We start from the raw sequence: 23,046 nt of genomic DNA, 5'->3' as shown, positions 1-23,046 counted from the left end.
CATTAAAAACTCAAAAGGTATTATTCTCGTGGACATAGAATTCTCAAGAATTCAGTGAATTTAATCAAGTCACCCTAAATAAACAAAAGGATGCTATCCAAGGCAGTTATGGCATTCCTGAAATGGACCTTTCCTGTTCCAAGTGTCTGGCTTGCAAGACTAGTAACTACTCACCTCAAAGCTGCTACTTACTACCTAAACCATCTACAGGATTTAACAAACTAGTTTCACCTTGCTGCTCAACCAACTAGTACTCAAGGTACATGACTGACAAACAAAAACAAAGAAAATTATTCTTGACAATGAAGTATTCTGACACACAAAACAGATCTTTGACTGAAGAGTATCAGAACTTAACTGTCATATTTGAATGTTATGGAATTTTTAATTGCAAAAAATATTTGAAAAATGTGCCTTCAAATCACTGCAAGATGGCTGCATTTCAGCAGATGTGCTAATTACTCACGGTTATTAAAGATCCTGTAGCACATTTGCAAAAGGGAAAACGTTAACCTTTATTTTCTGGTCAAGTTCCAATTTAAGTAAGTAAAGCTCATCTGCCGTGATTTAATTTCCCACAAATCTGTCATTAGATAAATCCATCTTCACTTCTCTCTAAACAGAGTCCGGTACAGCGTCGGAGTGGCAGAGGTGACTGCATATCGGCTGGACAGAGTTAGACGTGCAGTAGTATTTGTTTGTTCCAAGTAAGAATCCACTTACAGAGCAGAAACCCATTACACCTACTGTGCAAGTACCACATCAAAGTTTACAGCTGTAGGGATCTGCAAAAGCTCTGTTTGTCACATGCAAAAGATACAATGGAAAGTTAAGATTTTACACGCATGCTTTTGGATTTATTATCGTTATATTGGCAATACATAGCACAGAAACATATTTCTTAGTCACTACCGAACAGCAATGGCTGTACAAAGGAGATCAAATTAGAGGCCATGCCTTCACTGGCAAAATCCAAAGCAGCTTTGAAGGCTTCAGATTAAAACTCCCAATTACCCATGAAGTGCTTGCTATTAAACTCTTTCCCCAATTTAGATTCACATAACATTCCAGATTTGCCTTCAATTCTTGCCGTGTAAGGATGCAGCAAGCTTGAATCCTGTAAATGGCATGTTGATTTGAGATTGCTTGCACGCTTACATTTGGGTACAGAGACAGATCCACAAAAGTTGTTTAGGATCTTAATTCTTGTTTCTCCTCTGTAGAGTGCAACCACAGAAAAAAAGACTAAGAAAATCAAGGGGGTTTAGACCCAGCAGCTGTATTACTGTGCTCTCTATTGCACTAAAACATCTTGTTGCCCATGAGCATTTGGGCATTTTTTTTTTCCTTTAAATCCTGTTATGTTTTTCACAATTCTTTTACGATCTCTCACCACACGGTCTTTCACTGTTTGTACAAATCCATTTGGCTAAAGGTTATAGACAGCAGAGCTTCCAGGCATCACTTTTTCATAAATAACAGGAAAGGGGGAGAAGGCTGAATATAATTTATTATGGGATTAATTTTCTATTTCCTTAATAATTGGTTGATAGAAAGGAAGACTATTGATATTCAATATTTTCATCCTTCTATTAAAAAGTAAATTGAATGTTTCACATCTAAAAATGCTCAGGCAAGTGCTACAACTTATATGAATAAAATATTCAAGGAAAATTAAGTTCCACTTCCATTTGACTGTTCTTGGACCACTGTAACACATGGTAAAGCACTAAAGCAACCTAGAATAAGTCTCCCTAAAGGCTCGAGAAGATTTAATGAAATGCTATTTCATATATTGAATTTGCCCTCCATGCACAGTGCAAATACTAGAGATCTAATGGAGCGTTTTATGAATTCTGGAAGAAGAGGAGAGGAGAGGACCATTCCTAAAAGACAATAAATGCTGAGAAAACCAGCATTAATCCTTGACTAGAAAAAGTGTCATTTAAAAAATATGATCTAGAGCTTGTTGATTAGACCGCTATGCTTGCAAACCTTGTATTTTATTCAAGAGTGCAGCATTAGAAGACATTTATTGTTAAAAAACCCCAATTATTTCATAAATATTCTTTTAGGTCACTAAACTCACTGGTAATTGCAGCTTCTGAATAACCAATAGCTAAGCTTCATTGGACCAGCCAAGGAGCAACAAAAGACTAAAAATTCTGTAACACTGAGCCTAGAATAAGAGGGACAGAGCTACCTAATTCCTAGACAGATGGCAATAGAAAATTGGTGGACGGGTATGAATTTTTGGAATTCCAATATTGGCAATATAGGGAAAGCCTCCTAAACTTGAGTTCATACAACATACATCCCTCTAAGCTTGGCTTGTCAGGCAAACCAGGACACATGGGCTAAAAATAAAACAGAAATCGTGGCTCACTTGCACTCTACAAGTAGCAGAGTAAACAGAATGATTGCCAAGGATTTTCCTCTCTCAGTTTTAGGCATATGCAGCTGGCACCAACGCGTTGTTCTCATGCACCAAAGGCAGCAGATGGAATGAATTACATATTTCAACAGCCTTTGACATCACATCAAACACCTTGGCTTTTAGTTTTAGAAGAGTAACTCTTGGGATTTTTTTTTTTCCCCAGTTTTTGCCATCCAAATAAGTCATACACAGTTATTTCCTTCTTTATAGGACAATACAGCCATGCCATATGTTGCAGACTTGCAAGTCTTGCATAGTAAAACAGCGCAACAGTAGCAAAAGAAAATGTTCTTGTTGAGGCTTTGTAGCAGAGGCACTACTCACTGAGTGATGTGTTTAGGTAACGGCTGAAACAAAGAGCTTTACAATGCCCATCTTATTATAGACCTTACAGAGTGCTCAGCATTTTTCTAAAAAGTAAACTTAAAATCTCTGATGTTCACACCTTGGCCAAATTTATCAACTGTAGTTAAGAAACATTATCAATAGCTTTTAACTTATTCCTTAAATTTCATAATTATAGCTACCTGGGCAAGCACACCACTCAAGCAGGTGGGGACCTTTCCTGCTTGAAAGGAGTGAGAGGCTGGGAGCAATGTCTGGCACAGCTGAACATGCTCCAGCGCGCATCTTCATCCAGGAAATGGAAGAGTCTCTTTAGGCACTAAATTCAGCCGAACATCTGTCCCCAAATCAGATCACAGGAATCTGCGCTCACATCTGCAACTGTAATGCTAAAGGCAGGCTGGACAGCAAGCCTGCTCCAGCACCTGAATTCCATCACTCGTTTGCTTTCCTCTCCCAGCGTGGCTGTCAGACCAGGGGAGTCACTATTCCCTCTACATATGTGCCTGAACCATCTCCCCCGCACCCTTCCTCCTCCTCCCATCCCTCCAAAATTCTGTACTTCTGCAAGACCTAGAGACAAGTTGAAGGCTGGTTCAACCCAGAGCAGAGCCTCAGCACAGAGCAGACAGAGGAAGAAGAGAGGCAAGCCGGGTGGTACCACGTCTTCCCAAGGCCAGGAGAGCACCTCACCTAATTCCTCTGAAAAAAAAAAAAATAATCTCAAAGTGATTAAGATGATTAAAGTTTTCCTATCCTTAGAAGTTTGCAGGCCTTCTGTCTTTCTGGAGCAAGTTATCAAGAGACTCTTTGCTTTTATGTTACCAATCATTTCTTCCAGTCTCAGGTTTTCAGCAGATCAAGTGAACATACCTTGTTATGACCTTGATTCCCTCCACTTCTGCTGAAGTGTGATCAATGCTGGCTATTCTGCTGTTTTCAGATAACGAATAGCTTCTGAGACTTTCAGACTATATGAGACCCATATTCTCCCATAGCTTTTTAGTCAGAAACTCTGCATGTACAAGTCACTTTGATCCTAGCCTGCTCAATACTTCTTTGAAATACATTACCTAGCAGCTACTAACACTGATTTCAATCTCTACCATACTTTGTATTCTCTTTCTGCCTTTCAAATATTAATAGCACCATTTCTCCCCACTCCCTCCCCCCAGAAGTTTATTTGTATTTAACTACTTGTATTTTTAATAATGGCAAAGCTGAGCTTAAATCTTTTTTTTTTCAGCTTAGCCAAAAGAAAAATTTGAGCTGTAATATGTTTTTCTCTCTTATCTGCACATTTTTACTCCAAAATCTTTTTCTTAATTTTGTTTCTCTTGGCAAAGGATTTCCCTCTCTCATCCTTATCAACTGAGAAAAAGTTTGAACATCTACTCTTTGGAAAACATAACCCTAAGAACTTTCTCTTGCTCAAGATCTATGTTAACGGATTCAGAGTAAATTAATAGTCTGCTACAGATCCATATGGAATTAGGTGCTTCCATGTACCTACTTCAGTCCAAAGGGTACCCATTTTTTCCAGCTTTGTTCAAGACAATTTCTCACTTTGCTGCTTCTTAATTATTCTATGTTTCTGAAGTTTAGATCTCTGCCCAGTTTCTCCTCTTTTTTGCAAGAGGGACAGCTAAGAAACAGGGTTTTTCTGACAAAGATGAACTACTTCAATTCATCTCAGTTGTCTGCTATCCTAATCTCTCAATTTCCTTAAATCAGCTACTCAAAGTGAATAGACTAAAGTAGTTTCTAGAAAAAGAAAAAAAAAAAAAGGACCCAGCACTCATATATAACACAGGTGCAAAGAAAATGGATTGCCAAGTAAAAAAAGTAAAACACCAACCGAGACTACAAAATCAGACAGAAGTTAGCAAGATGTAGGCAAAACCCATCAGAACTGAAACAACAACGAGACACAGCAAGATGGAGTTCTCAGTCAGTATATTCAAAACTTTACTTAAGTGTTCTAAGGAAAGTACTTATTTGTCATCATCACTGTGTCAAAATAGCCTGTTTTTTCAGTCTCACATTAATATATTTGCTAATTTTGTGTGGTTGGTAACATGCAATGTAGTTTAAGATGTTACTGAAATAGAAAACTCAACAGTCACACACAGTATTTAATTTAAATAGTGGATGTGACAGTGTATCCTATTCCTTTTCTAGGAGTCAAGCATAGATACACATTTTTTTCTTTGCCATTGATCAACTAAATCACCAGCTGTTTATGCAGAATTGCTGGCAACCTTGGAAGTGTCATTTGTCTTCCTAAGCTGCATGAACTTAATTCACCCATTTGTTTAAGAGCACAAGCAGCTAACAATGTGAATGTTTTCATTATTAGTACATAAAAAGGCTCAAGAAACAACCCCTACTCATGCAAAATTTCCATTGAAGAAAATTATACCTGCTGAAAAACTACAGCGTCAAGCTCTACAAGTTGAGCAGAGCACAAAACCATGTGAAAGTCTGTAATTGCTAGAACAATCTAAACCTTTCAGCTCACTAATTAGCTCAAATCATACTCTCTAAGGTTTTACACCTGGGGCTTATTATAGGCCAATTTTAAAGTTGTATCAAGTTCATACAGGTGTGCACACAAGTGGCAGAACTGTTGTGCTCTCTCCCCCACTCAAGAGATCCTTTTTTAGCACCTTTTTGTTATCTACATTTGATCCTTAAGAGCAAGGGCAAACATTTTAAGTTAACTGCAACTATCTGGGGATGCTGAGGTACCTACACCATGTCATTGTCAGCTGTATAAAGCACTCTAATAGTTTTTTTTAAAAAAATCATCCATCATTAATCCAGATTTTCAAATAATATGGGCAGAACAGGGCAAAGTGCAATATGATGGAGGTCAAATTTCAACCCATGCAGACTAGCATACCCATACAAAACCTGTACATTCTAATTTTTTGTACTTCTGACAAGCACACATTAGCTATTAAGAAGTACCTTATCCTTCCTCTTTCATAGTTAAAGCTCTGATCCTAAATGAATAGCACATGACAATTAATCCTTTTTCTGACCATACATTACAAATATAAAAACATTGTTTTAAGGGGATCATTCAGAATTTTACAGAGTAGTCACTTTCCCATTTCAGTATGCCTTGAGATCTACGCTGTTTTTCAGAAAGTTTACGGTAACAACAACAACAAAATCTTAAAAGATAGTTAAAAGTTGCCGTAGTCTGCAATCATGGTCTAGCACAGCAAAGCATGCCTAACTGATTCTTTACATACCACACACATGCCAATCTGCAACAGCCAGTGACACTGGCATGACATTTACTACTTCCCCACAAGAATATTATTTTGCTTTTTGAAGTGCTTATCAACTTAGTTTTCTAAGTCACCTTGGAAATATTGTCCGCTATCACCCATTAAATTTTGGTAACAGCCCATTCTCAAGAAATTCACTTTGAAACTTTTTGACTCAATGTACGTTGACTATACATTTGCTATTTGCTGTCAGATCCTATCTGGAAGTCAGTTTTGCTCCATCTGAAATGGAAAAACAGACTTAGCTGAACATCTCACATTCCCATACAGAACCCTCACTGGCAACAGTCATAGATGCACAAATCTGATCACATTCAATAACCGGGCGAGATTAAGTTAACAGCCATGACCTACACACTTTAAGTTCAAAATCCTCATATTTTATGGATATGTCACAAGCATTCTGACTAACAGATCTCCAGGGAGGTATTTTAGAGTAGATTGGATCACAGTCTCAGAAGTACCATGTATGCAGGAGAGAGAATACATATGCACGAAGAGCTGAGCACATGGTACCTGTCTCTTTCCAAGCTGATTATTCTGATGTGGTCTGACAGAAGCTACATCTAAGCTGTATCCTTTTCAAAGGCTCTCTTACTGCGTGAAAGTCAACAGATGTGGCAATGCAACAACGTTTGGAAAGACCAAAAAGCCAGGCATAGACCATTTTTCTCTTCCTGCTTTGACACACAAACAGACAGTAGTCACCAAGTGGAGCCTCCTGCAAACCCAGTTATTTGGAGAAGGGATGGGATCAGCAGGGAAAGACAGAAGGGGAGTGGCAGAAATATATCATTCTGTCTATAATATAAACTAGGAACAAAACATATGCCCGTGCCAGCAACCTATCATGAACTAGGTGATGGAAAACAGACAACAGTGGGAAAAGATGACATTTTAAAGACATTTGCAAAGATAATTTACAGTTACAATAGTGATCCCCAGCACTGAGAAATTATACCTGTCAACTGACTAATTGGCAACGAACATGGCATGATGGAGTGAAGCTGTTAGACAATAACTGTCAGCATGATCACAAACAAAACCCACCAGCTACATCCACAACAGTCCCACCCAGCATGACAGTAAGGGAGCTGGGACAATCCTTCAAAATAATCTGCAAGACTGAGGTCAAGTGGCAAGTGATTTCATTTCAGGTTAAAAAAATCTTTGTAATAATTTATTAGCTGGTATCTTTTTGTTGCAGCACTCACAGATATAAAACAAATCTGGTTTTTTACCAAAAGCAATCTTTTCTAACCATACACAGAACTTTGGTCTGAATCTGGACAGTCTCCTCCTCAGATCATAAAAGAACGTGGGGTTTACTTAAGATAAGAGATTTCTTTTTGGCCTTAACTGCAAAGTCCTTTTTAACAATCTACTGATATGATTTTAATCAAATTCATCCATCTCCGAATATTGCAACATTAATCTAATCACTTGCTTTACAAATTTGTTACCCAGACACTATAGAAGTGTTAACAGCAACTGGAAAAAAGCCGCAGCCTCTGACTTTTTTTCTACCAAAGCTGCTGCAGTCAAGGTTTATTGTAAATTGATGATTTAGCTGGATTAGATGTTAATACTCAGCTTGATATATTATTCATGAGAACGAGTCACAGACCTAATTAGAAACATGACATGAAAAGCTTTTGAGTCCACAATCTGGATTCTCCCTGACATGAAAGATTTGACATGTGAATACATTTTCACTTACCCAGAGAAGAAGAAAAAAAAAAAAATGACCTTTTACATCTAAATGTAAAAATGTCATGCTGGAGATGCATCACTTGCCTATCTGAGAGTTTGGGGAAAACCAGTATAAGTATCCAATTTGATTCAATAGAAGCCTTTCAGAAAGCATGGAGCATTTACTCCTCCATCTCTTTCTATCTGCTTGTAAAGCATCCATTCCATATACCTGTCCTGTCACAGACATTAAATAGAGACGGTCTGTAATCCTCTGCCTGACGAACATTTCCAGAGGTTCAATAAGGTGGTGCAGGAACTCATTCACACAGCCAAGCAAAGCCACGCCATAGCTACACAGCCCTCAGTACTTTGTATACCAGTTGGTATGGTGTTTCAGCTTTCCAGGCTTAATTGATGATTAAACTAATCTCAGAGCATCATTATTTAACTGTTTTGGCTGGAAGTACAGCATTAGCTAAATTAGTAACAATAGATTCAGACAACAGCAGAAGGGAGCCGCCATTCAATTAATGATAATGACTAGCAGTGGTCAATAAGTGTACCTGGGAAAGCATTAGTAGCACATAGTGTTAGGGGACTATTCGGCACAGTGGATTAATTCACTAATTATTTGTTTCTTGGGGCATAGGCCAAAACCCAGCTTGTTATAGGTACCAAGTGAAGTCCGTTTGGTAGCATAAGCCTGACCTATTTGCCTTCCCGAAGGCTTTGTTGTTTACTCAGGATTGATTTTGAGAGCCCAGTTTCCCACACCCGCCTGTTTCCTTGCATGTTTAACTGTCCCTCAAGGTATTAAGGCCTGCCAAATATTACTTTATGAAAGATTATAGCTGTTAACAAATGACAGGGGTTTTTTGCAAGTTTGGGTTAATTATTCCTTATCTCATTAGATAGAAATGGGATGATTTAATTTCTACAACAATTCTTTAAATCCTGCAATCATATACTAGGTATTATCTCACACAAAGTGAGACCAAGTCTCAAGTACAAAAGGATGAAGGTATCACTGCATACAGTTGAAATACACGTGGTCTCCCAGGCAGAGAAAGAGCAGCACAAGAAACAATTTCTTCAGCTTACAAAACAGACCACCACAATATACTACTTAGTACAAACAACACAAAATACTAATTAGCTGTCTAGATGGAAGAAAGCATTTTAAAAACCACTTTCAAATCAGACAGGAATTAGTGTGAACCTTATAGTACACATTTTAAAAAAACTAAAAGAATATCACTATTCCTAGCCAGTATTGATCTGATTCTGGTAAAACCAAAGGCCAGCACAATGTAAGCAAGGCTTCTTAGTCCAGGAAAACAATCTGAAGTGGCATACAAGCAACAGAAAGCTGTTTCCAGACTTGACAACATTGAGAAGTAGAACAGCAGAGAGCAAGAAAAGTCATTATTAATAAACAGCCAACAGATTGCAGTCAGATGTCTTTGTATGAGGGCAATACTGAAGGAGATATGAAGGAAGAGGTCAGGATGTACTAGTTTCCAAAATTAATAATTCATTAAAAATTTCACTTGAGAGTGCTATTATGAAAAAATCTTGAGAAGACCAGAGTAGGGCCTCAGCAGTGACGATCTCAGTGTCCTTACTTGTACAGGATCAGCTCTGAGCTGTCTGTAAAATGCACATTCACACACACATTTCACTTCAAGTTGCTTTTGTGTCCTGCAAGCTGAAAAAACCATAAGCACGGTGACAAGTATAAGGGGTTATTTCATTCTGAGATATTTTTAAATGGTATTATTTCTCAGCAAGTCAAAAACATAACATCTATTGGTGATGCCATTCATTCCGCTCTGAATGTGCCAAGGAGCAAACTAGCACTAACTGGACAGAAGCTAGGAGCAAGTAGGCATTGCCCCAAACTACAGGCGAGATATCTGGCCTTGTACTATTTAACTGTTTCATAATCAAACATTCATTACCCCCTCTTATAATTTGCCATTGTTCAGTGGCATGTTTATTTTCATCCTTAGCGAGAAGTGTGAGGAGGTTAACCAAGGAAATTCGTGTTTAGAAAGAAAACATGGAAAAGATTAGAGGTCACTAATTTTTTGTATTTATAAACCAACAGATTTTTAAACCTTTATCCACTGTTTTAAAGATTACTGGCATGTTAATGGTGCAGAAGTAGAGTTAAGCAAATTGAAAACCCATATTTATAATGATTAAAGGCTCAACTAAAGAAAGATCATGAAACCAAAAAGAAAAAAACCCAAAACAAATCAGAAAAGTACATCAGACTTAACAACTTAAGCCCTATGAGCTCAATTTCAAAGTCTTTGCCATCCCGCTGTAACATTCACCAAATGTGACTCTCCCAAAGAATTTAACTCTTCGTGGGCCTTAAACATAAAAGGAGCAGCTCACACCCTTGACATTGTCAGCAATAGAAAACAGACCTTGATCTGCCGCTGCTCAGATGTGCATTTAGTCTAGAGAGGAAGCTCTTCTGTTACCGTACGTGGACAAGCTGCTGCTTTATATTCTTCTCAGCAGAGTTGAGGCTCCAGTGGTTGAGCTGGAGGGGGAGAGAAAAGAATTAATAAAAACACAAGCGCACACACACACACACAAATCATTCTAGGAAAGGGATTGTTTACAAGTTTCCTTAGCTTTTTTGGTATGTTTATACAAAATTTACCTCAAAGAATCGTAAAAGAGAGGTTGTGTGTTATGGCCATTTTCAAACTAAACCTAAGAAAACTATTGCCGACGCAAATGTAACACAAATTACACTAGAAGAGTATGATAAAGGTGATACTGAGTGTGGTGCTCCTCCATTTTTCTCTCAGCAGTCCATCATTCTCTTTCCCTTACTGACTGCTTCTTAAGAGAGTTAAGAGCAGAGACAGTACAATGAGTCAGACATATCTAAAAAAAATAATTAAATTTCTATCTCTACACAGTAGTTTGTTGGGTTTTTTTCCTCCACTTATGCTACATTTCTGTGTACTTGAGCAGTACAAAGGAGTCAAACCTCAAGAGGGAATGCTGGCACCAAAACTTCTATCAAAGGCACACTTTTTGCCTACAGTACTCAAGTAAGCATTCCTGCTGATCCCAAGAGGAGGGTAAACATGATTCTGTAGCACAAAACTTGGAGTTTTTACATTAATTTTTATTTGCTGCTAACAACAAGGCAATTTCAAGACAGATTCATACAACGTTCTAGATTCATCAAGCTGTAGGCATACTAAGCACAAGTACAATAGCTCTGTCTTGCCTGTGTGTAGAATGGGTATAAGCAAATATAAAACTCAGTTTATTCTTAACTACATGAAATAATTTCCCCCTCCTTTCCAAGGAAACATTCCAATCTGCTCTTTGGAAGGCAGAAAAATTGAACATGGCTCATAGTAGAAACACTGCCTTAGTGGTTCCTGAGCATAAAGGAATATGCACAGCAAAAATCATTGGTTTTTACTTATAATAAAAGCATTATTTTTTACTATATTTCATAAAAAGTATGGTTGAGGAAGAAAACAGGAATAGGACAAACAAATAAGCAGTAAGAAGGTAAGCACCTTAAGCTTTCATAGTACCTCTTGATTTAAGTAATGAGCAGAACTAAAATCAAAATATGCTATTGCTTTAAAGTGGCAGGACTGATAAACTTTTACAGTCAAATACAGCATGGGGACAGACCATGTGATGGCAAAACCAAGTAGGAATGTTTCACATTTGTTTAGTCTGCAGGTCTGAGTAATCCATTAATCCAGTTTCTAGTTTCAAGCACTCATCTAGCCAAGTATTTGAGACACCCAACCCAACCTCCACAAGCAGCCTCATTCAAGTTCCACTTTCCCACCTCTATTCTAATTTCATTGCCAATACAGTGACCCTTCTCATAAACTGGCAACATACTCAAGTCAATAGGACTACTCATGCCCTAAAAGGAAAGAATCTAGACTGATGCTGTAAAGCAGCCATTCAATAAACCCAGGAGAGATTCTTGAGTACAGGAGCCAGTTCTAATGGAGATGTATTAACTAACAGCGAAAGGAATAATTCCTACCAAATAACTTTGAGCATTTACTGCAATGAAAGTGACATTTATTTACAAAACAAACAGCAACCCAGATTGGTGTTTGACTACAAAAGGAGTAGTATCAACGTTTTAACTCAAGTGATCTCTCTTCCCTTGAAAGAGTAACAATACTTTTGATAGAGGTAGGTTCATAGTTTAGGCTTTCTAGTTCTTATTTTCTGCTTTGCTACTCACGGTCACCTGTAACAGTCAGCTAATTATTATGAAAACAATCTCACTGCAGAAAGCAACCTCTGTGCAGAGATACAGAAGCCATTGAAAATATTTGCTTTCCCTGTCCCCCGACCTTCTCACAATGAGGAAGCAGAAACAATTACAGATAACAATTTAGTGATGCAGCTAATTTAACAGTTCAATTCAGTGTTTTGTGAAGCAGTTTTAGATTGGAAATTATAGATTGACCATGCTACGTAGGCTATGCAGACTTTTAGAAGTAGTTTCAACATTAAGTCCCTCTGATGGTGCATTCTGTCCCAAAGCCAGTCACTTAAATGGATTTCATTTTCAGCTCTTCCAGATTTCTATTGCACTTAAATTATAAGATTAACCAAATATAATCTTCTTTAACAGTTTAGTGAAAAAGGTTTCTACATCATTCTAATCCTTTTGTTAATACAGTTTGCTTATATTTTAAATACACCATTTCCATGATTATCAGATATAACCAAGATTCCTAGGAGCGCTTAATCAAGGAACCTTCCCTAGATTTATCAGTCAACATCACAGTATCTGCTGCAGAATGCATCCTAAGCATCTCAGCATCACATCATCCCAGACTGTATTTGCTCTTAATTTATTCAGATCAGTTTAATCCCAAAGTTATTGTATAGCTGAAGTAGAATATGCTCCCTCGCATGTGGTTAAATGATGATGTTATATTTGACATTAGAGTGCTGTATGAACTCTTGTATGTCACAATATATCTGGCTTGCGTTTGTGATCATCATCTTTTCATATTAACACTCCTTTCAATATACATTCACGTACGGCCAAGCTTCCATAACACAGAGCTTAGCAGGAGCTGGGGGTACTACAGCACAGTCATAGCCCTCTGCCAGCACAACTGGTCATAAATTTAAAAATTCAGACAACAAAAACAATTAAAGATCATTGACCTGGTTACTAATAATATAAGAAAAAAACTCTTAAAGATGACACCCAGAGAATGAGCTTGGTAGGGCCCATTCCTCCTTCTCCTGTAACTTGTTTTTTCAGAGCAAACACTGTTTGCAGTTGTCAGCCTTTCAGAGACCAGAGTGTGCCAAAGATCAGGTCGAACATCCACCAGTCTCTACTTGAATTATCTGAAGCTTTCAGTCCATAAGCCCCAGTTTGTGAAACATGATGCTTCATGATATTTCCTACAATCACAATTGATAATTAAAATATACTAATGAGAACGGTCTTAAGATTTACTGAAGACATGGAATGGTGGAAAACAAACAAAAGATTGAGGCAGAAAGCCAGCTTTGACAGGAACAGTGAGAAAAGGTTAAGGGGAAAGATAGCAATTGGATTTATGTTTTTATTGCATCCTTATTAGCTATCCCATGGCTAATACAAGATACAGCTAAGTGTCTTTTCAGGTTGATAACTGAAGTCAAAAGTTGATTTTTTCATTCATGTCATTGAATGCTTGAAATTCTTCAATTTCTTATATCCCAGGTGAATCTCATACGTGTAATATTTGAAAATACATCCTTTATCATTAAGAATATATTTAACATAGTTGCAAGCATTTTACAAGCGCATACAATTCTTAAACTGCTAGGTCAATTCCTAAGTCTATTTTTATCTTTTGCTCTCATGCTTATTGTTGTCTTATTTCATACTCTGTTACTACTTGTAACTTACATTAATCCTATCTCACTACAGTACAATAATAAAGCAAATAATTACCTAAGGCATGGAAAGAGTAGATCCCTCAGTATATCGTAAAAGGATGAAAACTAATCATTTCAGGGACTTCAGCAACCTTTTTCTCTTAATAGCAAAAAGAAAGTGCTTTGAAGATTTCCCCAATTCTAGCTCAAGTAAGAAGCTTACTAAGGGCACTAAGCCAAAGACAGACACATGCACACCATCACCTTATCAACCTGGGAGCTGTACCTCTCCTGAGCAAAGACTTGGACCAGCTGGTTTCATTTAATGACAAGAGGGTGACCACTGACCTCTCTCCTTTTGAGCTGCAGTTCTAAGATAGGCAAAGAGATCCAGCCTGCACCCGTAGGTCCACACGTACCGTCGTGCACAGACCCAGCGTGCTAAGCCCATCCCCAAGCCAGATTCCTCAGGACACCATGGCTGGGAATAGGCTGTCCCAAAAAGAAGTTCCTGCTCTGTAAGACGACAGGGGGCAAGCTGTAGGCTAGATGTCTGCCCCCAAAAGAGAAGTTTAGCCACTTCTCACCACCACACAGAACATAGACCCAGACTCCTTCCCCAGAGCCATGCCCCAGCGGACCAAGGCACAGGAACAGAGAAGGGGTCCTGAGAGGGTGAGCCGCAGGCTGCATGGAATGCCAGCAGGAACACTGGCTGAAGACACTGAAGTTAAACAGTTGCTGTGGAGTAGGTTCTTCAGATCGCTAACTTTTGTGGTCCTGGTTGTATTTTACACAACAGCCACTTCAGTACAGGACTTGCTGAAGCAAAAGAATCTTCAGTTCTTTTTCCCTCACTTAAATCCCTATTTCTCTTCCTCCAAGACCCAATCTGAGAGACAGACAATGCCTTCTCTTGTAAAATAAGCTAAATGTTTACAGTATGTACATGCATTTTTCCAGTTAAAAATGCCTCTCAATTACAAGGTTAAAACTTGGCTAGTTTTTAAGTATTTTCTTCTTTAGAGAAGACCCTTTTTGTCCCAGAGTACCACGCAAACATACCCTCGTTTGTGTATAGCTGTTGGACCATGTGAGTATCTTGACTATAGAACTGAAATACCTAAGATCTATCTAGCTTGACACTGACAATATTCAGAACAGGGGTAAAAATACTTTTGCAAACAACTGGAAGTGACTAGGAAGTTTTATTTTTTTTTAATTATTATTATTTTACAGGGAAGCAATTGAAATCGGCTTTCTATAGGAGCAGCTCTCTCAACTAGCACATCTGAAGACAGCACCAGAAGCACACACTAAATATGAAATCTGGTTGTGTTGCACGCCACCAATAGCATGTGCAACTACTCTGGTAAAATATCACAGAGGGTTTTTTTCTCCTCTTTCTTTTAGTTCCAAAGAAAGTCTTACACGAAGCCTGGCTGGCTCCCTAGGTAGATACGTTAATGCTAAAAACACTGACCAGCAGAAATGATTGCAATCACGCTACTACAATCTTCTGCAGAGGGCGGCAATCATGCAGATCAGTTTCTTGTCAAATTGCTACCTAATTCCAGTAATGTCTGTCTAGTCTGGATGCCCTTATTTTATTGGTTTGGTTTTTTTTTTCCTTTCCCCCGCCCCCAAGTCATCACAGAACTGATAGCTGCAAGGAGAAGAGAAAGAAACAATGTGAATGGTCGGTGGGTAAGAGCAATCCTGGTCTGTCAGGAACTAAAAATAGCAGATACTATCTGTATCAGCTGTATTTTTTTTTTTCTTTCCTCTCTCCACCAGTGTCCATTTCAAGTACCCTGTTAGCGTGATTTAGGATTTTGCAGTCTCAGATACAAAGGGATGCAATTTAAAAGGCCTACAAGAAAATAAACCTTATCAGACCTCCTTTTTTTTTTTTCCCCAAGTGCCAAGTGTAAAGTACAGAATAAAAGTGACTAGGGATTTTTTTAAGCCTAATTTTAGAAAAATATAGTATTAGCATCAGATTCACAAACACAAGATAAATCCTTTATTGCCAGAAGAAATGCTTTTACTGTGGGTCCCTTTCAAGGGGACAGAGTTATAGTAACAGCAGGGAAATGCTCCTGGAAATGTTTTCTATCCCAAAGCAAAAAAAAGACTAGCTAGACACATGAAAAAAACCACTTGTTTTACAGCGTGTGTATGTTACTGAGTGCAAGTTCTGTTGGCCATTGCAGCATCCTTGGGCTTCTGTTTTTCACAAAACGCAGCAACATATTAATTTGTGTTCATGAAGATTGTAATTAGCCTTCAATGTTTCTGGGACAACTTCTAAGCAGAATGTAGGGACACTGCATTACATGCACTTCATCACATGAATTACAAAAAACCTAATGTTTAACTGTGAAATAGAAGTTCTCTAGATGCCGTACTAAATGTAGCACCTACCAACACAAGGGGCATGCAAACACTCCATCAGATTTACTCTCAAAGAAACAGATTTCAGCCTGAAAGGGACACTGTATTTTTAAAATTTTTAAAATTTTAAAATTATTGCTAGCTATCTTTATCATTAAAATCAGATCATCCAGATTATATTTTTCCTTTAATAAGTAGGTGTATGCTCAAAAACGAAACAGAAAAATTCAACTGAAATTAGTTTTAACTGGAAAAAGGCATGTTTTCTGTAGCATAAGAACCTCACACGTGACTTGAAAAGGTGAAAGCTTACATTTGAGAGCCATCACAAAGCTGCACATCAGCAGCTAAGGACTAGATTTGTCATTTATCAGGACACAGATGGGGATAGTTACTTGTGGTTGGCCTAGGGAAGCACATGCCAAGTCAGAAATAGGAACATTCGATGGTTCCATTGGTATCCAAATCAGGTAAATACCCACCCACACTCCCAGACACCTACACCTGATTGTGTAACTAAGACTTGCCACTCTCCTCTCTGTCCCTTCTTCCACCACAGTGCCTCTGAGCTTCATGTGCTCAAGCCCTCAGCCAGCCACCAAGTGACTTCCCACCTCCACAGGCATTAACAACTTGTATAAAGTGAGACACTGCTGTTAATTAACAGGTGAGTACTTTCCCTATCCATGGCAGCTGTGCAGGCTTCTGACAGCCTGGAGAAACGTTCAGCCCAGAAACATAGATGAAAAATGGAAAGAAATACTACCAGTTTTCTAAGTAGTTTGAACCTAGTAAAAGAGGTATTAAGATATTGAGAAATACGATTATCCCCTTTAGGCCATGCAGAAGAAAAAATATATCCTTCTTAATAAAGGACAGAGTTTTTGCGATGCTCTTGCCCATCAGATTAAGCAGAAGCTACAGTGTGTGCTATTAGATCAATCTCCTTCAGTGTTTGCCCTCCATCGTGCGTGATACCACTCACTATGTACATAAATATCTGTGTTTGAAAACACACCTACATGAGTGCATGACTTGGACTGGAGCAGTTTAAAGCACAGGTTTTGTTGCATGACAATGCAGAAATCTGTCCTAGAACAGGCACATTTTATGTAGCTTTACTTAGAGCTTCCTTACCCTGCCAGCATATCTGCTGCTAAAGCAACAGCTCCAGCTCTGCGGCAGCTTAAGTCTGGTGAGGCGGAAGACTTGCTTTATCAATGCATAAATACAACAAACTGTTGATGACAAGCCTTTGTTCAAAGTTTGATTGAAGGTTTGGTAAGCAGGTTTGCCCACAGAGGGCAGGTATAAGCATGCCACATTCACCTACTATGTGCCTACAATTTCAACATGATCATTATCACTGTTCAGCTGACAGAGTATATGAAGGGTTATCATGTATAGAAAGTCAAAGAAATAGGAAGAAAATACGTAGGAACGAGAAACATGCTGAAGAAGCGTGGCAAGGATAGAGGATTTAGAGACAGAAATAAGAAGGGGCTGTACCCTTTGACTGTAAGCTGCTGAAGGAAAACTGCAAGTACTTGCACATTAAAGCTGACCACCCTGACCTGCATGCCTTATCCTCATTTCAATGATTCGGATAAGATTCACTTCCCGGAAGAGCTTCCGGCACTCCACAGCCAGTCCTACCTCTTCTCCAGCAGTCCCCGCTCAGACAGGGAGCTGCAGATAGATCAGGTTTGCCTTTTACGCCATAAGCATTCAAGACAGCCATAGAGATTCAAGAAAGAGGCAGCACACAGGGTCCAGGAAAAAGAGTTTTTAAGAGATGGAAAGAAGGAAATATTGATTAAGGGTCACAACTATGCTGGGTTTTAACCTTTCAGCTATACATTGCTTTCCTACTAAAAGCAGCAGGTGAGAAAGCCTAGGCAGAAAAGGGAAAGGGAGCCATATAAACAAAACCATAGTTCTATAAAAGGAGAGAAGCAGATTCCATCACCACCGGGCTAGGAAGAGTGGTTTCATTATCAGAAAAAAAACAAGACATATGTTCTCCCACTACACTTAGACACCACAATAATAAAGAGGCACTGTAAAACCACTGCTGTAAATTAGGGAGTTAGAAAAAATAAACAGGGCACAGGTTAATGGTATTTATATATATTTTGGGGAAGATGAGCAATTACAATTTGCATCTCAGCACAAGCTCAGTATTTTCTAGAGGCTTAAACAATAATAAATTCAAACACAACAGATCACTGATGCTCCTACCTTCTACTTCCCATACACAGCAAAGGGCGGCAGCAGCTACAGCTCAGTTCTCCTGTGGCTGCTCACGCTGCACTGCAGTTATTCCAGCCACACCAGCACGAGACCAGCCTCAGGTTGTACAGCAAGTGCCAGAGACAGGCATGAAAGTGCATCGCCTCCCAGCCAAGGGTGGCTCTGCGCTTGCCCTCAGCTTCTCAAGGGGGGAAGCAAGCAGATAGCCCCCTCCACAACTAGTACCATCTACACCTATAAACACTCTCATTTTCCAGATTAGAAAAGTCAACTTGTAGACTCTTTGGAAAAAAACTGCTACTGAGACATAACCCACCCTCCCAAGACCAGCCAGCCCCAGCTGCCCCCGCTCTCCTTCTATCAGCCCCAGCTGCCACTCCACTCTCCTAATTAGGTCTTGCACGGGCACTGCACCTATTTCAAAGGGCAACTCCCAACGTGAGAGTAGCCTAGGTTCCAGTGATGATCAACTGAGTTACAGCTGAGGTGAATTAGCTCCACGTTTTGGTTGGACAGAGTCTCTGCCCTATAGGAAAGGGTTTCTGGGGGATGTGCCTTCTGGAAACCTGGTACTGCAATGGGAAACAACAAATGGATTTGGGCCGGTGTGTCTGATTTTTTGCAGCTTTGCTGTCTTAGTCTGAGGTTACAAAATGGACTTTTAACTCCCTTTTTAGTATGGCAGAAACCTGAAGCAATGGGGAACTTATCAGGCAGGTGTTCTGAAATCTCATGGTGAGGCAGATGGAGTTTTCATGGGGATCTGCCCACGCTTTTTCTGTAAAAAAAAAAAAAGAGAGAAAATCAAAAACACAAAAGGTGTTTTTTATTGCAAAAACAAGGTTATATTAGAACATATACTAGATATTTTTTAGCATCAAAATCCTAGGTGTGATGGACAGCGCAAAATATAAATACAAAACCTTAGAAATAACTCCCCCCTCTGCTTGCTGTGGAATCGCTCAGTCCAGAGCCCTTTTGGAAAGCCCCACAGGCTTGTCAGCTGGAGTAACACCCCAGTCACCTCTGGATTCCCAAGAAGAGTCTTTTTGTCACCTCATTCAGCAGTCTGCAGCAACCTGCTGGTTTAGATATTTCCCACTTGCTGCTTAGGCCACAGTTTTCTTGAAATCCTGCTCTGCCCAAATACCTGCAAGGTCTGTAATTATTATTCAAGTGGATTCATCAGTGTGCATGTTAACAGCCTTTCCATACAAATAGGACTGGGCTGGTTTGTTTTCTATCAAGCTCACACGCATACCAGAGATTGCTTTCTAAATTCATTCACTGAGATTTTTCCTGTGAAGTAATTCAGGAGAAATTCACCCATCTTATTCATCTTTACCAAGACAGCCCACCTGCCTGCTTCTGTGACAACCATCAATGTAGCAAAAATCTTCTGTAAGATCTGGTCCCACTTGCCTGGGGTAACTAGCCAGACTCCCTCTCAACCAGCTGAAGCCTGTGACCTTGAGTCTGTGCATTTGCCACACAAGAACCCTTACAGATGTACACGTTTCTCTTCCATCAGCTCTGCTTCTGTACTACAGTAACCATAAGTTTAAAATAATACTTGCCACAAGGCAGGCACAGAGCTGCACCTAAGCAACTTACAAACATGAATGTTTGCTAGAGGATATAACTGAAATTCTGCCTCTGGGCAGCTTGCTACCAAAAGATGTTTATCTATAAAAAGGGTTCCTATACACTTTGGAAAGATTAAAAAAAAAAAAAAAAAAAAAAAAAGGAAGCCAAATTCACCATGAAGATGCTTGATGATCTAGATAAACACTGTTGACTGCCATCATAAAATTTATCTGTTGCACTGTATTGGAGATTGTGGTTACAACAATCAGACACATGCACAGGACATATATGCAGATTTCTTCACTGTCTGTAATAGATTTTGCAGTTTCCATTGCGAAAGAGGATAATAAACTAACACTTTTGTGTAGCTAAGTGAGTAAATTTTTTGTTAGCTCAACAAAGCACAGTATTGCTGCCCTGAAAGCAAGAACATACTGGCTGGAAATATGCCCATCTATTTGCAATATTGCCAAGCGAAGCTGCACTTTTAAAAATTCCTACTGATTTAAGTAACAGCTAAATAGAAAGTAGACTGGGCTGTACCGTTGTTTACTCATATTTCTGTTGCATGGGAATCTTGGATTCTTTAAAGTTTATATTTATAGTTCTGCCGCTTTCTGGTGAGAAAACGAGAGGGAAAATGGGATAAGTTCAGCAACCTGGAGTTACATATTAAGGTTTGCAGGGGTAAATCAAACTCACAAGAAAAGCTTTTCTATTCAAAGAATGCTGGAGCAAATTAAAAGAGATATTGTTAAGAATAATCAACACAGTAGAAGAGTATCTGCACCATAATATGAAATCAGGATCTGTATCAAGAAAATATAATTCATATTTCTGCAGGTAGATATCATGTATTCAGATCTTATTAAAATGCCTAATACAGCATTTCAGAATACATTCTCGGTCAGACTCAAAAGGAGACAGGGACACCAGAGCAAGAGAGATGGATTTTCAGAAACATTATTAATATATTACTGAAGATAGTAAGGCCATATTTAGGAACCATTTTGCTGTGGTGTTCTTTCAGAAGTACCTCTCTGGCCCCAGAAGAAGTCACTAGTCAGTGGGTCAGGTAGTATGATCCAAACCCGGGGCCATCCCTGCTCCTAGGGGGGGTGCCTGATACCCCTGGTGGGATGGCTGTGGCTGCGAGGCTGCCCTCACTGCTCCCTGGCACTGACCAGTGCATTCGGAAATGTCCAGCTGATCTTGTTTTATAACAGTGGCGAGAAGGGCTACATTTCTGTTCTCAAAATACAAAAGCAAAAGAAACAAGGTTAGTGCCAGTGATGACTTCAGAGCACGCTGCAATTTCATCTGCCGTGCTGAAAGGAAAAATGGGAACGAAGGAACAGAAAGAGTAGGGAAACACAGCAGCGTGTTATAGGGAAGTCTAGAGAACAAAACAAGGCTTGAATAGCCTGAAAACATGCAGCCTCACAACTTCTCAAACAGAAATCCTGAAAAGATGTACTTGGAATTGATTTGTTTTGTTGTCTGTTTACTTTTAATTTTCTGGTCTCTTGATAATTAAAAGATCCAATGAACTTTTTTTTTTCTTTCTTATCTATGAAAATGTAGAACCTCACTTTGATTTTTTTTGTGGTTCACCTTGTGTCTGCAATAGTAAATTACTTATCACACTACAAAAATCCCCATACACTTTATGTTTCTGCTGATGGAACCTGTGCCAGCTGTGCACACTCGTTATGTGCCCGTGAAAGCCTTCAGCCAGCTTGACAAGGCATGGCTGCAGCTGACTTCGGAGGATGGTAGTAACAAAGGGTGGAGGAAGCAGTTCTTCATTGCTCAGCAAGAAGGAAAATAGAAGTACTGAGCTGGGTTTAGACTGCTTCTGCCACTATGGCTTTACTGCATATTGTGATACAATTATCTACAAGCAGGAATTCAGCACGCTGATAAAAAACGGCAGCGGAGGGCGAACAAACTACCTCTAGCACTGAAGGACAATGGATTAAACGTTGTAAAAATTTCATTCTGTGATAGGGTAAATAAACAAATTTCAGGTAAAATAAATCTACACACATCTGTGTTGAGAGAATCTGACTGACTAGGTGTCTGGATGTTGTGTGCATAAGAATCTCTAACCAAATACTGAATTCTAATTGACTTTCACAAGTCAATTCATAGTGGATTTCACAAAGGCAGTTGTCAATGCTCTATGGTTGAACAGCTTATTGAATTAGGAGAAAGTCACTCACTATTCTGAGCAGACTGCATTCTGCAAGTGCTGGTGAAACAGCTGAAAATCCCATCCAATATGACTTAGCAGGGAAAGGATTTATAAAAATTCCATTGTAAATAGGAGTGTATTGTTCTGATTTTACTGCCATTGTTCTGTGAAATTAGAATGATTTTTATAAAAACCGAGCAAATTAATTTTTGTTTATTGAACACAAGAAATTATTTTTTTCTTTACAAAGGCCTCACAGATTAAACTCTGTTTATATATTTCAGAAAGCTGTGGGAGAGCTGTGGAGAGTTGTGTTTAAATCACCCTAAGTGATGTATAAATAGCCTCTAAATTGTTTAAATCACCTCCAGCTCATAAGACAGGAAACTTTTTGTAAGAAGCAGCTAACTATGAGTTTTCATCCTTGGAATATTCCGATGCTTTAAATAATAGATGAATATTTGAATGCTTCTCTAACGCTTAGGTCCCAGCTCACCTACCAGTGTTTGGGGTTATTGGGGCTTGACATCCAGCTCAGCAGCTTGCTTTATGCAGAAGCCAGTTCCAATCACCTTGAAGAACATCATCTGTGATGGTCACTTCTTAATTTTCCTGTCTCCAAAGCTAAATTACTTAAACAAACACTATAGGCCTGAGATAAGATGAGGAATATATGTTTAAAGAAGCTATCAAAATGGCTTAGAGAAATGTAAATGGCCTGTGATAGAGTTAAGTCAAACTAGGTGCTACAATGGTATCTTTTCACTGTGGAAGCATGGGTCTGTTGTTACTCAGAAAAGACATACTTCATTGTCAGGAAAGAAAGAGATTCCACACACACAAAACAAAACAACAAAAAAGTTTATAGTGATGCTAAACAGCACCAATCATTTTGCAAGCCAGCATAGCCTTCAACCATTTTT

This window comes from Falco biarmicus, chromosome 8 (assembly GCF_023638135.1).
Source record: "Falco biarmicus isolate bFalBia1 chromosome 8, bFalBia1.pri, whole genome shotgun sequence".
NCBI classification, from domain to species: domain Eukaryota; kingdom Metazoa; phylum Chordata; class Aves; order Falconiformes; family Falconidae; genus Falco; species Falco biarmicus.
This window is presented reverse-complemented; position numbering follows the sequence as displayed.